Source organism: Erithacus rubecula, assembly GCF_903797595.1.
Source record: "Erithacus rubecula genome assembly, chromosome: 2".
NCBI lineage: Eukaryota > Metazoa > Chordata > Aves > Passeriformes > Muscicapidae > Erithacus > Erithacus rubecula.
In genome coordinates, this window is record NC_136685.1 from 87108927 (window position 1) to 87125282 (window position 16356).

General features: G+C 39.0%; 1 long non-coding RNA gene across 2 annotated transcripts; it reads right to left on the reverse strand.

The window, feature by feature from the left end:
* Positions 1 to 324: 324 nt before the first annotated feature.
* Positions 325 to 4989, reverse strand: LOC306798703. 2 transcript variants are annotated; one of them, XR_013773448.1, is made up of 3 exons: positions 4935 to 4989; positions 3681 to 3856; positions 325 to 346 (listed from the first exon to the last, which is right to left on the reverse strand). It is a non-coding gene; the product is annotated as an uncharacterized lncRNA (long non-coding RNA). The 2 variants fall into 2 exon arrangements; XR_013773449.1 differs by lacking the exon at positions 325 to 346 and adding an exon at positions 2156 to 2336.
* Between the last annotated feature and the right edge of the window lie 11367 nt (positions 4990 to 16356).

Below are 16356 nucleotides of genomic sequence, written 5' to 3' on the forward strand. Positions count from 1 at the left end.
AAGTTAAAAGTGTTTAGAGGTTTGGGGAAAAAAAATTTCAACAGCAAGTCCCTGAAAGTAACAAAGTTATTTGAAACAAATTTATATTAATACAGCACAAATAGATTGGGTATTAAGTTTGAATGCACTAAAACCACATATAGTCCTGTTTTACATCAGTCTTTTGAAATTTGTAGACACTGTTTTTTAATTATTATTAATGAAAGTGCTCAGACAGCACCACAACAGCAAAACTTTTATTAAAGAGGGTGAGAGGAAAGGAGAAACTTACCACAAAGACAGGTTTTTCAGTAACACATATCTCAATGACTCCCAAAACCTTCTCTGGCATGGATGGTGCTGACCTCTGTGAAATAAAAGGTAGGATTGGTCTGGGGAGGAGGTTAACAGGCCAGTTCCTACAGTAAGCAAATAAACATTTTAATAGATGATCTTAAACAGGGCGAGAAAAAAAAAAAAAAAAAACAAACAAATAAAAAAAACTTCAATAACAAATTTTCCTCTATAGGAAAATACATGGTAAAAAGGGAAAGTGTGTATTTCAATGTATATTCTCACTTTCTTTCTCTGCATGCATCAGTCTGACAATCAAAGTTTCTCCTCCTAAGAGCATCAGATGCAATGATTACCACAGCAGCAATCTGTTGATGGAAAAAGGGGAGGAAAGTCTAAAACAGATAGGGTCCTCATCCTCAATCTCTCATGTTTATCAAGCCAACTTTGGAGAATTTTGTAACACAAGATGAGCTCCAGAGTGTTTAACAAGGACTTCTGTGTTTTCTTTGCGAATTTCGCTTTTCCCAGGTTGGGTTTCAAAATTTTTCCATCTTAGCATGAAAATAAGGGAGGGTATAAACCAACCCTGCAGTGCTCTGGCAACCTGGTGCAAGTCAGAAAGGAATGGCTGTGAATGATCTGACAGGGACTGAAACCCCAGGCTTGTAAAACCAACCAACAGAATTCAGTGCTCTCAGTGGAGGCAGGATTGATCCCTGGCAATCCAGGATTATTATCCAGGGCTGTATTTTCTTAAGCAGAACAGGGAAGGTATTTCAGCTGGATTTTAACTCAAGAAAACTCTTCTGATTGTTGTGGCATTACTACTTTTCTAGCTTCCCCCTCACTCCCTCCCTGCTTAGTTCCCCTGCCAGCAGCTCCCCACCTTGTACTCCAACACACAAAGCCCTTTCTCCATCTCAGCCTCAGTCACATAAATTGCTCTGAAAGGCAGAATCCCCAGGCTCTCACGAAGCTCCTGCTGAAATTAATGAGACTTGGCACCAGATCATCTTATGGAGAATGATTTGCAAGAGCAACACCTCACTTACTATTGGAGACAACGCAAAAATCACTTCTCCACTGACAGTTTTGTCCTCAGCTCTAACTTTTACCCAAGTCAGGAATATTTTTTGCTATATATCTGACTTGACAGTTGCTAATACTACTGTGAGAACACACCACCTGACTTTATATGATTTAGAAAGAGGAGAGAGAGAAAAGATAATAGTTTCATTATAAGTTTTAAGTCTCTGTAAATCTCTCTACATCGAACCATTCCTGATCTCCCGAGAGAGACTCTCCAAACACTGAAGCCATGCCTATTTGGCAAGAGCTACAGACAGGGATTTCTTTTTTAGTCTCCTTCGTCTCTACAGAGGGCAAAAAACTTGGATAGAAAACCTTGGCCCAGAAGCTTTTTCTTTACTTGCAGCAGTTAGAGGCGCAGTGATGGTTTTAATAGAGTTCAGTAACGACTCTATTCCTACTTTTTATGACTATTTCTTGGAGCAATAAAGTGGCAGAGGCAATGATATTGAATCACTAACTTTTCTGCAGTGAAGAAGAGAGCATAATTAGTCCATGAAGTCATTTTCATTCAAAGAGCAAATGCATTTCTGGCTCCTGCAAAACACAGTAAAAATTCTTTCTCACCTGTGTGCTCCCTCTAGTCAACATCAGAAGGTGAACACATGTTGCTCAGATACTTGAGGAGTAACTTGAAAGTCCCCTTGACTTCTATTTTGTGGTATCAGAGTGCCTGTGACAGAGCCTATCAATGCTCCCTGGGCCACCCAAGGGCTTCCATGCTCTCCAGGCAATCACAGCAGTGATGGGCAGCTCCCCAGCCTGGCTTCTCCCACCTGGGCAGGTACAAGGCAGCTCCCTTCTGAATCACATCCAGAGGATAAACTGGGATGAATCCCAGGTGGGATGAATTGCCCCCTCTCTTCACTGGCCTTGGAAAGGGTTAAGGCTCCTAAGTTAGGTGCTTTGATTTGATGGCAAAAGCAGGAGAGGATGTTCTGCTCACACAGTAGTTTTTTAATGACATGGACCTGTAACATAAAGTGAACACTGTTTCACCACAAGCCCTTATAGGGGTGCAGACTGAGACTGAGAGACCTGTACAAGGTATGTAGGGTACAACTCAAGTTCCACTGAAGAAAACTGATAAATTTTAATCAAATATTTTAATGGCACTGGAATTTCTCCTACTTATGCCCAAATAGCTAGGTTTATTAGCCTGAGATCCCCCTATCTATTCAACAGAACATTTATTAACTTCATTTTTAGTTTATCTAAAATCACTATCTAAGCCAGCCACAGCTGAATACATGATTCTCATTAACCAAAACCAAATGAGCTTCCTCTACAGTTCAGCTCTTGCTGCAGCTGTAGCTGTGACGTGGTTCTGTGCTATGCTGTTCTCCAGTAAGGCATGTCAAAAACACAAACCAAAGGGGAAAATTATTTCATTTCCAAAAGAAATAAATGCCTTTGATCAGTACTAATGCATGAAAGGCAGGTATTAAAAGTTAAGGGACATGTGGGAAATTGGTTCCTCACAAAGCTTCAATTAGCTTTCAAATTATTTCTCACACAGTGTGTACAAATACTCCTAACCAAACTCCACTGAAAAATGGATTCTCAATAGGTTTATTTACCTAATAGTTAGCACAAGGATAACAACACACATGCAAATTTAAAATAAAAACATATGTGAGGATCTTTTGCCCCAATTAAGAATTTGAAACAGATGTGCTCTTTTAACTGTATTTCTTCACCCAATGCTTTTCTCTGTGCTGTTTGTATCTTTAAAGTATTTTTTTCAAAGGTACATAATAATTTATTTCCCCCTTTTATCTGACAAGCATGACTTTCAAATAACATATTCTATCTTTATTTCTTGCTGGCATAACTCATCCATATCAATTGGTGTTTTGCACAAAAGGGAGCTGACTGCAGTTCAACTGTAAGCTGGGATACTATTTTCATTAGAACTGCATTTAAAAATCAACATAACAATGTTGTAGAATGAAAACATTGTAATATTCAACATTGTTTCTGCAAGTTTTGTGTTCTTAAAGCTTCCATTAAACTCATGTTTTTATTGGACACTTCCATTCTACTTCTCTCTGCATGTTTTCAATAGCAGTGCCTAATGTTTAGAGGAATAAATTAGCTGCAGCAGCTTTTCAGTCCCAGAACCAGAAAATAATGGAAAATATATTCGATGTCTCTTTTTCTCCTCAAAACTTTAATTGCAGCTTTTGCAGAAAAGCATTAAAAATTTGGTAAAGCAAAATTCCCTGGAGCAGTGAAACACAAGAATCAGCTTTCAACCCAACAGACCAAATCTGCATGAGCTCTGCAAGACTCAGATTTCAGGCTATGCTCACCTACACTAAAAGTTAGGAAATGCTCCCAAATTTCTACTGGATTGAAATGGCAGGGTGTGAGTAGCCAGGGAATGCAGAGACTCTGCTGGAAGGAGCCCAGGGTTGGTCACCACAAGGTCCTGCTTATTCCAGCATTGCTGCTGAGCACCTCAAGACTGAAGCTTATTAGTAGAGCTCTGTAATTGAACCAGTAATTAAAATTTTGTGTAATTTGGAATAAATTAATATAACCAAAATTCCCCATGTGAAGCTGCTTTTTTTAACATCTAGGAAAATCCTTATCTGTCCTTTTCCAGTGTTTTCATGCATCTTTTCCAGTGTACTTGCTACATGACAGGACCATCAACTGCATGGCTGCTGACATCTTTCACCACTGAACCCTGCCACATCCAATTTATTATTTAAATAAATAATTTAAACATGAATGAAGAGAAAGTGTCTTCATGTGGCACAGGGCTTTTTTTTCAATTTTCCTCTTTACCATCCTTACTTAAAATCTTTGAGATATCAGATTGGGAGCTGACTTTTTAGTATTTTCAACAGTACTGGGAGCTGCAAAATATGATATACAAAATCATTTTACCACATAGTATCAGAGAGAACATTACCTTGGCAACAGCTGAGCAAAACACATTTTCAGCACCTAGAAAACATCAATGCTTAATATAATTGAGACCTTTCAAACTAAAACATTTTTTAAAAATCCATTTAGATTTCTTATAAAGGTTGTAATTTCTTCAAATAAGGTAAGATTCTTCAAGGGGGATGTCAAATTACATATTCCTGGCCCAACCACTCAAGCCCCTGGCTTTTTTGGGTATCTGATTCAAAGCTAATGTAAATGTGGCTGTAAATACCTTTTTTATCTTTTTAATACATAATAATTAAAATATAAATGAAACAGGGTATGTTTTTCCCTTTTCATTTCTCTGAAAAATGCTGGAATATGGTGCTGTATTTTCTGTCCAAGCAAACATATTCTGCTTGATGCAGACACCTGACAAAATTTAAAGCTATCATTTAAAGCCTGGCAAAGCTAAAGTGACTAAAAAGAGGGTCTTATTTAACAGTGTCTTATAAAAATAGTTTCATGAAAATGGAGAGAAGAGACAGGCAAGTTCAATAATTGGGGAACTTATAAGGACTATGATTAATTGGGATACCAAAAAGTAAATTAGGATATTTTGGGAGCTTTGGTATGCTTGAATAAATGCAGTTACACAACAGTCAGACAGAAGGGGAAAAAGGTGTTACCATCCTGCAGACCTGGCACATCTCACTGGAAGTTCACAAGAGAAAACCAAGCTGCAATGGCCCTACACCAATCAAAAAAACCTATAAAGACTGAGACAAGGAGATGGCACTATAAAAATCATGATCAGGCTCAGGAACCAGACTGAGTGAATTACATGTTGGCCTTTGAGAAGCAAATCAAAGCAATCAGCAGAGAAATCCAAGCAGAATTTGAACATTGACCATTGGAAACTAAAAGCAGCAGCAAGTCTCCGAGATTTTTCTTTTTTTTTAAAGTGAACTCAAGCAAAGCTAGTAAAACTTGGCAATTGTTAACATACCACCATAACTCCAGGTTTAATAATGTCCCATAAACTTTAAGAATTTCAAATTCATTGCTACAAAGCAGCTTATCCATTCATTTTGCAACACACCCATTTTCACACTCAAAGACATCAAAAAAGCAGATTAAAGTTTATTTTTCTTTTGATAAAGAAGTTAAGCTGATTTTGGCAGCTTGCCATCAATTTGACCCCATCTCCCAACTTCCCCCCTACCCAAATACTATAAATTAATCTTACATTGGTTGAGGGAAAAAAAAAAAATCTGAAAAGGTTCCAACATTCAAGTCCTTTGGCTGAACCTCTCAGGGGCATATCCCATGGTGACAATCTTTAGTCTTGACTATCTCAGCTGGCCTCTTCCCCAAAACTGTGCCTGTAGCACAAATTTCCAATTTCTCTAGGCCTAGATGTTACCATGATCCACCATTTCTTATTCATACTCTCCAGAAATTCCTACCATGGCACTATTCCTCTGAACAGGCTGCAGGTCTCACGCAAGGACATTTGCAGAGTGAAGTCAGCCCAGGTTTCCACTACAGAACCCAAGGGCAGAGTATGAGCCTACAAATTTAGTCCCACAAATCAGCAATTATACCCAAATTATTCAAGGAGACGAAATTTCTAGTTGATTTTGACAGCAAAGCAGATTAGATGGAGCTTTTATACCTTGTCTGCCTAGCAGTGAATATACAAAAGAGTGAACAAATAATACAGAGGGACTCCCACCTCACAGAGAGTTCTGTGAAGTGTACACAGGTATTTCAGTTTTTAACATAATGCTAAGAACACTGATATCCCAACCTTCCTGAGGAAAGTTTAACCACTGTTTTTCTCATAGTGAGTCTGCAGTAATTTCCTACAATGCTAAATCCCCATCTTCTTCATTTAGATGAGCAACCAACCAAAATGATTTTTCAGGACAGACCAAAAAAGGAGGAAAGTTTCAGAGTTCCTAACAAGTCTGAATTTCATGAAACAGAAAGCTGGTTGTTACATCACTCTATGAAAAAATATTTATATTGGCTCTGGCTTTAAGGTTTCATTTCTCAGTTCATGCAAGTGACAGGAAACACACAGAATCTAATCAAGAGATAGTCCACAAGGCCTGTTAAATGAAATGTTAAATAAAGATTTCTTATGAAAACAAAAAGATGCAGCTCAGGAAATGAGCTTGGTCATCTCACAGCTCTGTTGCTCCACAGCCAAGTTAAACCAACGGCTAAACATTAGATTATCATTGTAAACAATACACAGGAAAAAAAATTGCTATCAGGATTTACCCTAAAAGTAGCTCTGAAGAGCACCTAAGTGACTTATGAGGCTCAACTTTATTTTTGAATCTGACTTAAGAGACTAATTCAGATCTTAATGAAAATCAGAGAATGTAGCTTTCCATGCACTTTTAAAAATTTACTTAAAATGTAAAATACAATTTTATGCACAAGCCAGGAAAACGAGCAAGAAAATACATTTACAAAATGTGAGCTCAAGAAAAATCCTTTCACGTAGAAGAGTCCTTCTTTAAGAAAGACTTTCTTTTTATTTTTCAGTGCAGAAGGTCGGTGTGACTAGAAAATAAATAACATGAAAGAGGCGGAAGAGGACAGGGGAAATTGCTCTGCAGAAGAAAAACAAAGAACAGCAGTCACAAACTTCTCATGAACTCCTGAACTACCAAGTTAACCAAGGTAATCTATTGCTCTCCTCCATAGTTCCAGCCCTTCTTTCATCTCTTTGGCCTCGATGCTGTAATTTGTGTGCGTTTGTAAGGGTGAGCTGTGAATCAGCACAGTGAATGTGATCTCTGAGTTTCCAGTGGAGCTCTCAAACTGGTACACATCAGCCTCAGATGAAGCATTTTTTCCAGATTTTACAGGAGTGACAGCAGTGTCTAGCATTAATATGGTTGCCTCTGTTTTTATTTGACAGCATGTCTGCATGTACATTTCAGGGAAAGCCTGTACAAAGGGATGGCTTTGGAGCTTGTCTCCCAAATGTGCTCCCAGCTCATAACACTGGGAAATTAATAGCTGCTTTTATTTCATCTGGCAGGGAGTTTTGCAGTCAATGTAGGATTGCATCTCCTGTGACCACAGGGTTTCTCAGATTTCCCAACAATTTAATTGCTCCATGCTACGTGAGGTTGCATTTTCTGAGAGAGAAGGAGCTATCTCATACAGACAGGGCTCTGCAAAGCAGCCAGCACTCCTGAAACACAGTCTCTGTTCACTGACTGCTAGGAAAAGAAAATTAGTAAAATTTCAGTGGATAAAGACCCACAATCAAATAAAGGGCTTATGCTTTAAAATTACCATCAGACAAACTAATAAAGGCAAAGAAGTTTAAAGCAAAAACTTGAGTATGGAATGATTTAAGCATCTTCATTTCTGACTTTAAAATTCCATAACCCATTTATTTATAGAAGGGGGAAAAAGGGGGAAGGTAGAAAAGAAAGAGACAACCAAGTGCGTTGGATGTCTGGACAGGCAATGAAACATAGACAATCAATGTTTTTACTTTCCTCTCTTCCTGAAAGAATTAATGAAACTCTTGAACTTTGGCCTCTTTTTGAGGCTAGAGCAGCAAAGAGACTGCCTGACAACCCACAGTAATGCCGATGGAAGATTTTAGTGTGAGAACACTGTGTGCTCGTTTGGCATTGCATTCCCTGGAGGAAATATGATAGACAGTGTATAGATTAAATTTAGCTACATTTGGACATTAAGACACAATACTTGGTGCCTTGATAGAAAAGATCGAGAGAGGTCATACTGATGTGGTTTTCTTTGTAGGTTTATAATGCTTTTGCATTTCTCACTCCTTTTTCCTTTTCTTTTTATGGTATTATTGTTGCATAGCAGACAACCACTCTATCTTTCTTAGTGATGCTGGTAAGACAATATAGGAAGCTTGTGTCAGGAAAGTAATCAGAATTCTCTGAAGAATTCAAAGTCCTTTCAGCATGCCTCATAATTGATTTCAAGTGTCTGATGAAAAGTTGCTGTGACACAGTTTTTTCTTTGGCTTCAAAATCAAACAGAGAAAATCCCGGCCACAGGAAACCAAGACTTCAAGTCTGAAATAAGAGTTTTCTGGGATTTTCTGGTTTTACATTAAATTCAATAGGAATCGTCAGCACTGCACCAGCTAACAACACCACAGCTGCAGTTGTCTGTAGCCACTGCCTTGCAGACAATAAAAAGACTCACTTTTAAGGAACGTTGCAAAAACAGTTTCAGGTCATTTCCCTGATGGCTTTTCTTGTCTGGAATGCCTTTCAGAGATTTGGCTATGTTGACACTGCAGGTTAAATGAAATAAAAAATCCAAACAGAAGCCACAAAACTCAGCAACTCAGCCTTTTTGATCTACCTAAGTGTTTTTAAGCCTGCTCATCACCAGGGGATCCAAGTGCCCCTTTTTCACATTTCAGTGTTTCCAAAAGGATCAAGTCATGGTAAGACCATAATACTTGACTGGCTGTTGCAAGGAAAGATTGCTCTAGAGACGAAACAAGTCCTCTTCCCTAGAAATAACCCTGAACAAGACAAATTAGAGGTGGAACAGGAGAGAAAGTAGCAGGGCTGTTTTTGCTTGGCAAAAAGATTAGTCGAGTCGGCAACATATGGAAGCAGAGTTGTAAAGAGTTGGAAGAAAATGCTTTCCTCTAACCTTCAAGTGCAAAGGCATCACAGTTCTTTCAAAGAGCTTCCCTTGGGATAATGTGAATATGGATCATCCCATTCTTCACAGATTGAATAACCATCTGAAAGGAGAATAATTTGAGATAAACTGAGATTAGTTTCTTGCATTGACATCTGCTTGGAAAATCTAGTGCAAGGGTCATTTGGCTTGCTATGTTAATAGTAATACTGCCAACAACCAGTATCAAAACACTGAGAAATTTGTAAAGATCTGGCACATTACATCCTGCTTAATAAATCTGAAGATTTGAACATGACAGCATATTGTAATGTAGTAATATAATACAGTAAATTTGCAGAACCAGGTTGAACCCATAAGGAGACCCAACACTGATTTTAATACAAATGCTTACTGCAATCTGAATGAATTATTTGAATACATACTTAGCTGAATACATACTAACAGCACTACCTATGGAATAAAGAAAAATTGGTCCCCTTTTTTCTCTGTATTATATGCAATCGGGGGGAAGGAAATCCATTTTTCCATACATATTTGTATCTATATTTTTAAGAAAAGTATGCATTTAAATGCAGGGCAAGATTAACTGCTAAAATCTGGCATGCTTTAGTTAATGTGAGTTAACAAAAGCATGGTCATTCCAAAAGAGGTACAGTAAGCTTTTTGATGAGGGGAAAGGCAGTGAATCAAAGAGAAGATCTGCTTGAGTCACCCAACACAGACAAACAACTCAGGGGACAATGAAGAAAGGGACAGGATAACCACCAAGCATCATCTTGGGAGAGGCAAGTTACTACTGGTTTCTTGATTTCCCCCATCCCCCAGCAAATGATGAGACTGATCACCCACTGGAGTGCATGAAAGCTGTCTTACATAGTTACTTGGGGAGTCAAAATGAGCAAACAGGATAAAAATCCTCATTCTGAAAGTTCCATTGACAAATTTTTACCATAAATCTTCCCAGAAAGAGGTAAGTTTTCAATTATCAGAGATTCGTCATGGTATTTCTGCTGAGATGGGCTAACCACCACAATAATCTTTTCACTTCTACAGAACACCTCATGAGAAGAGTGCAGACAGAGCAGGATTGCATCTGGAAGGGCATTCCTTTTTATTAATTTGCAGGTTGGGTATATGTCCTAGGTTACAATGTAAAGATATGCCCAAAGGTATGCATTCTATCACCACCTGCTGAAACCAGGTGGGGCAGTGATTCTTATCTCTCGGAGATATCCTCTGCTAATGGGCCATCTGTTAAAAACCAGATGGGGCAATGTTCTTTTTCTTTCCCATGACCCATCCTTCCTCCAGGATGATATCAGCTATTAATGGGCCAGTGAGTCCCTCTGCATGACTGATAAAATTACATCATGCCATTGTGGGATTCTCCACCCAGGGGGAGGAGCCAAGTCTTTCTTACCTAGATAAAAACTGATTTGTAACACCAAGGCAGCCCTTATCCACTGGTTACCAGGGGACAAGAGTCACCAAGATCACTACCAGGATTTCTACAGGATCATTGCTTCAAGAAGACCACTTCATCTGGATTGCTACCACCACACTAACTAGCAGGGTGTCAGATTGTATTCTGACTCTGTCAGTGCTTTTTTTTTCTTTTGTACTATTGCATGCATTTTATTTCTTCTCTTTTTCCTGTTAAATTGTACTTCTGACTTGGAGTCTCTCACTGGTTTTGATTTCAAAACCATTACAGCATAGCATTGGACAATCCCTATGCTTCCATGAGATAGAAATGGAGAGGCATAAAAGAAAAGGGCCACAGACTGACAGTTCCTGTTCTTGTTCCAAAAACACAGCTGTGTGAAGAGTGAAAGTTTTCTCTGAGTTCCTCAGTCAGTAGCAAACGTGGGAAAAGTGAGCCAGTGCTATTTCATTATCCAAGACACCAGCATACCTCTTTGGCCACATGGAGAGAGCTGGTGGAGGGGGAAGCTGGGCAGTGTGGAGAGATGGCTCGCTAATCCTGTCAGGAGAAAAAGTGTTTTGTGTCACTCAGCAGCATCTCGGCAGGGCAGTCACGGGAGAAGCGCTGACAGCCCCTGAAAGGAATCGCCGTCAGTCCTCCTCCAGCAGGGAGAGGTCAGCTTCCACACAAAGCTTATAGGCAGGGGAGATGAAAGTGTGGGGCAGGGACATCTGGGCTCCATGTAGGATTTCACCTTCCTCTGCCCCACGAGCAGCCCTGCCTGCTTCCAGCTAGCCTGTCCTTTCTGATCCCATCACTAAGCAGCTCTGCCATTCTCTCATACCCCAACTCTCAAAGTTTAAACTTGCCAGCCCTGCTGCCAAAAGTAAAAACAGAAATAGTATTGGATTTGAAAGCAATTTCAACATAAGGAAGAGCTGCAGGGGCAGAGCAGGGATTCTTGCCACACATGACACAGAGTACCTACTGTACCAAAGCACAGGCTGAAAAGTACATTTCACAGCCAATTTTACAGACTTATCCTGCTTTTCTTTAGAAAATGTTTAGTCAGGCACTTTCAGACAGTGGTGCACTTGAATGATTCTCAGCAGGAGAAGCAGTAAATAAGAGTAGACAAAGAGATGAAACATCTACATAAGGGATGAAGCCATCCAAGACATTAACAGGGTTAAATAGGGTTAAATAAGAAGGCACTTTAATCACATCATAAATGTCTGTATTGGCTCAGAGTTACCACCTCAAATGTACAAATCAGAAATCATACAATCTAATCTACATTCTACCTGAGGGTCACAAATCCTCCCTGAGCTCATGGGATTCATCACCCCCACACCATGACAGAGCACTCCAAGGGACAGGGTGTTCAGCTGTAGCCAAGGACCTAAATCTTCCTCCCAGAAAACACTTAATGTTTTAAAAACACAAAGCTATCTGGGTTACAGCTGGGCATTTGGGCTTTTGCACAAGATATTCCTATCTGTCTAGGAGGCTTACAGGGCATTTTTACTGCAGCACACTGACTACTTTGTGCCACGCTCTCAGTGGCAGCATTCACACATCCCTCTCAGAGACCCTTGTCCTCTCCTAGGCCCTCAGAACCCCTTGAAAGAAACAATAATTCTTGCCTCAAAAAGCTAGTGAAAAGTGTTTTTTTCTGATACATGACATCAAATAGGGCAGCCCCTCATCCATCAGTGGGGAATAAAATTCAGAGATCTGGTCATTCCTTCGCTTCAACATCACATTTTCCCTGCTTTGGCAGATTAAAGCTGAAAGGCTTTACAGGAGATATGTCTGTTTCAGGGATGTAAACAATAAATAATTATAGGAAAGAGAAAGAAAGACTGATTTATTGAAGATTATTCACTTCTAGAAATTAAATAACCGAACTTTCAATTTAAGTGGACATTTTTACTGCCGAATAAATCTGCTTCCACAGATATGAGAAGAGACTTCATGTAGTACACAGTAAAGGAAAAGTCAGAGAAATTCAGATAGTGCCAGTGAGCAAACAGGGCCAGACTCTTGATAGATGCTGTTGGTTTAGACCAAACTAGGATTGTTTATATACTCATCTGCCATTGAATGACAGTATAGTGAGATATAGCAGACATAAACAAATTGCTGTTGAGTAAGGGAAAAAGAGTCACATGCCTATCCAGCAGCCTTCACATCACCAAAACTGCAAAGAGCTTGATATTTGCTTTTGCCAAGTATGGACCACCAGGACTTTTAAGATAAGCCCCTAAAATTAGGTACTGCATCTATTTTATGTTTTTAAATGTCATGCTTTGAAAAACATTTGAGTACCCAGCACTTCCCCTGGACCACCAGGGGAAGAAGTGGCCACTTTTAGCACTACATCACTGATATAAAAAACTTTGTGGATTCTGATGGAGACAGGTCTGTGGACTGAAATGCACATCCAGAACCAGAGTTCAGGGATGCTCAGTATTGGCCACTACCTGCCTTGTTGTGGAAGCTCTCCCAAAGCAAAGGTCAAATTATGGTTACTGGACAGAGAACCCCACTGTAAATGAGAATGGACTGATAGATCTGATGGGCCACCACAAGAACAATAATTGCACCTGGCTTATAACCTGAATCAGGTGCCAGATTTGGACACATCCTGTTTCTAGTGAAGATGAAGGTGGCCTGAGTTTCTCATCTCTTCTGAGAAATGTTGAGGCCAAAACCTGAGATCTTAATATCCTTTGCCAATTTCTGCTCTGCAGTTTCTATACAATGCAATACTAAAAATAACACCATTTTCTTGTTCTAGATGGGTTATTTCAACATCCTTGAGAATTTAATACCTACCCTCTAATTTTCACCAGCTACTCCCTCTAACTGTCCTTTTCCAATCAACCAAATATTATTTCTTTTTTATCTCATTTCCCACAAAGTCAAAGTACAGTTGACACTCCCTGAAGTAACATAACAGATATGGGTATATCTAAAACATGTGAACTCAGGAGCGATTTGGAAAGTTTTATGTATGTGAAATAATTGAATTCACACACCACTGACTTTTATCTCAAAGGATGGCCACACAAAAAGCTGAGCCTGATTCCTCGGTGGTGAGATATTAGATTTCCATCTGATCTGATGGACAGTCTTAACAATTTTATGGAATGTGATCTATCCCTGAGGCTTAGAGTGAACTTTGACAGGTCATAATTTTAAAGCTCCAAAACATGAATTTTTGGGAGAGACTTGCAAATCTAAAAAGGTTTTGTATGAATAAACCATAGAATAAGACAACTATGGGAGAAAGGCAGGAAAAATAAAGAAATATATTCTGAATATTTTTTTATATTTGTTTTACTGTTAAACTTCACATTATTTTCAATTAGTTTACCTCTGAGACTTCTTATATTTGTTTCCTTAAAAACTAGCAATCCCCACTTCAGCAGTAAAGAGCTGGGTAAGATTATTCTTCATCCAGGTGCAAATACAATGGATCTTCCTAAACACATAGTAGAATTGCTTCAATTATGGCTAGTGAATTTCAAGAGCTCCCTCTGTTTTGTGACCTTTATACAAGAAACCCACATTTCTATGGACAAATCAAGCAGATTTCAAACTTTTCTCTAGACTTGGAGCAGGCTTTGAAATCAGAGACTCAGAGTGATGAAATTAAAATGCAATAGGACATTAGTTCACTGAGTTTATGTACCAGCAAAAATCTGTTTTAAGATTTGAAACTGAAGTTAAAAGCACAATAAAGATACAAATTCCTGCTAATCTGAAACTTTCTCTTTCTCACCTTGTCATAAAAGCCCTTTGTGCCTGTAGCCACAGTCCCTTATCTCTCCTGCAGACTCTGCCAAAAGGAAGCTGACACCTCATCAGAAGATATCTGGGGAGAATGGTACTGCTTGAATCCTGCCTCTATCTCCTGAATGATATTTTAGCCTATAAGGGATGGCAAAGGATTTCCACAGGCAGATGAATCATCAGAAAATGTAAGCGAACAGCTCATAAAGAACATGTCCTCCTCATAACCAGACAGTTGGTTTTCAGTTTCATGTTCTAACTTTTAAAAATTCAGCTGGGACTGCATCTTTGCTTGATGCCTCTGAATTCAATTTCCATAACTGCTGTCCTGGAATTAGAACCAATTTCATAGTCATCATAAATGCTAATAGGTTTTTTGCATTCACTGGTAGTTGCTGTGGTAGTTGCACAACTTTACAGTATTAAATGATAAATTTACAGTATTAAATGTTAGCTATGGCCTAAGCAGAAGCTGAGCACTACAGTTTTTCTAAGAGATCAGAGTGGGCAAAGCCAGAGCTGTGTGTGAGAGCTGATCCTGCTCAGCTACCACGTGGTGTCTGCAGTGCCTGTAGGACCTTGCAGGGCAGGACAGCAGGCACCAGTGGAGCTGCAGAAAAAAGATACCCCTTAGCATAAAAATATACACAGAGCCACTTCATCCCTCCTATCTTATTCATTAGCAATATTTCCTTTCTTTATTTTTCCCACGTGTGTACATAGCATTTCTGCAAATGAAATCTTGGATGCCGAAGATTTTTTGCTTATGGTTTTTGACTACCTGTGTATCAAAATGCAACTTTCCACAGATGCTCCTTTACTGCAATATTTGATTCCAGATAAACAATTCAGCACAAGCACAGTGATGATATGGAATAATGGAAAATGAATGATAGGTAATACTGATCTTTATTCAAGAGCATCTTTTATTGTGTGTGGCACAGTTATTAAAAATGTTGTTCTACTGAATACTCAGGAAAAACAAAACTTGCAGTTAGCAAATCCTTTATGTGTGTGCTTACCTTTAAGCCTGTAGAAAGCCTTCCAAATATTTGCTGGAGTAGTCATGTGCCTGGAGTTAAGCATGCTTAGAAATACTTCACTGGACTCAGACCCAAAATCTGTTTGCATTATGGTTTGGGAATAGCAAAGGACAGAGAACAAAAGAACAGTTATTCAGAATTTGGACAAATAGCTGTAAATACATTTTTTTGTGTTATTAAGTCAGTATTGGCTCTGCTCAGCATGCACTGACTGAACACACAATCCTAACAATCACAGCTGAAAAACACAGACCATGGACGTTTATTGATTTAGACAAGATCACTCCTCGCAGGAGAGCGAGCCTCTAGTTTTACAGACCTTTTAATTCCCTGTACACCATTCCTTTCCCTTTTACAAATCTCCTGCTGTGAAACTCTAATGCACTCTTGAGACACTAGAAATCATGGAACTGGCCCTGCAAATTGTCCATCAGCCAAAAGAGGAAGCAACTCCCAAGACCAAGGAGTTTAGTTGTTGCTATCTGTGCTGGTTTTGTCCAAAAATAAAACAACAGAGTTACTACACACCAAAAACCAAAATGTTGTTCCAAAAGATACAATAGCTGCATATAATTAGGGTTTTTTATTAGTGTTACTCTCTAGCCACATCCCGACACCTCAAAAAAGGTACCAAATGTTTGGGGTGTCTACTGGCAAAAGCCATAATTTCTTACTTAGGCAAATCCGACATTCCATGCAAATGGAAGTAATTTCTGCAATACAAAAAGTCCTTTCAGAAAATGCTGAACTGATTAGTATTATGGAAAAGTGGAACTAATTACTCTAGTGATATAACAAAAAAAAAAAATGAAGCTAAAAAATTAAAGCCATCCAATTCTTGCAAAAAATAATGGCGTATTTCCCAATTCTGCAGTGTTTGTGCAACTCAGTTAAAGGTACGGGTGAGATAGTCATGAATGTCCCTAACCCATAAATGCAGGTCTCTTTCCAAATCCTTAAGGACCCCGAGTGTATCAAAAGCCCATACAAAAATGTTTATGCCTAGGCTCAATTATTCTTCAGGAACTCTCCAAAAGGGCTAATTTGCTCCCTAAAAATGAGGTTCACCAGCACAAACCTTATCTGCTCTTCCAATCCCATGTGAGCTCTAGGCAGAGACCTTTCACTGGCCCTTCACTCCATGGTAAATTTCACCTTTGGAAA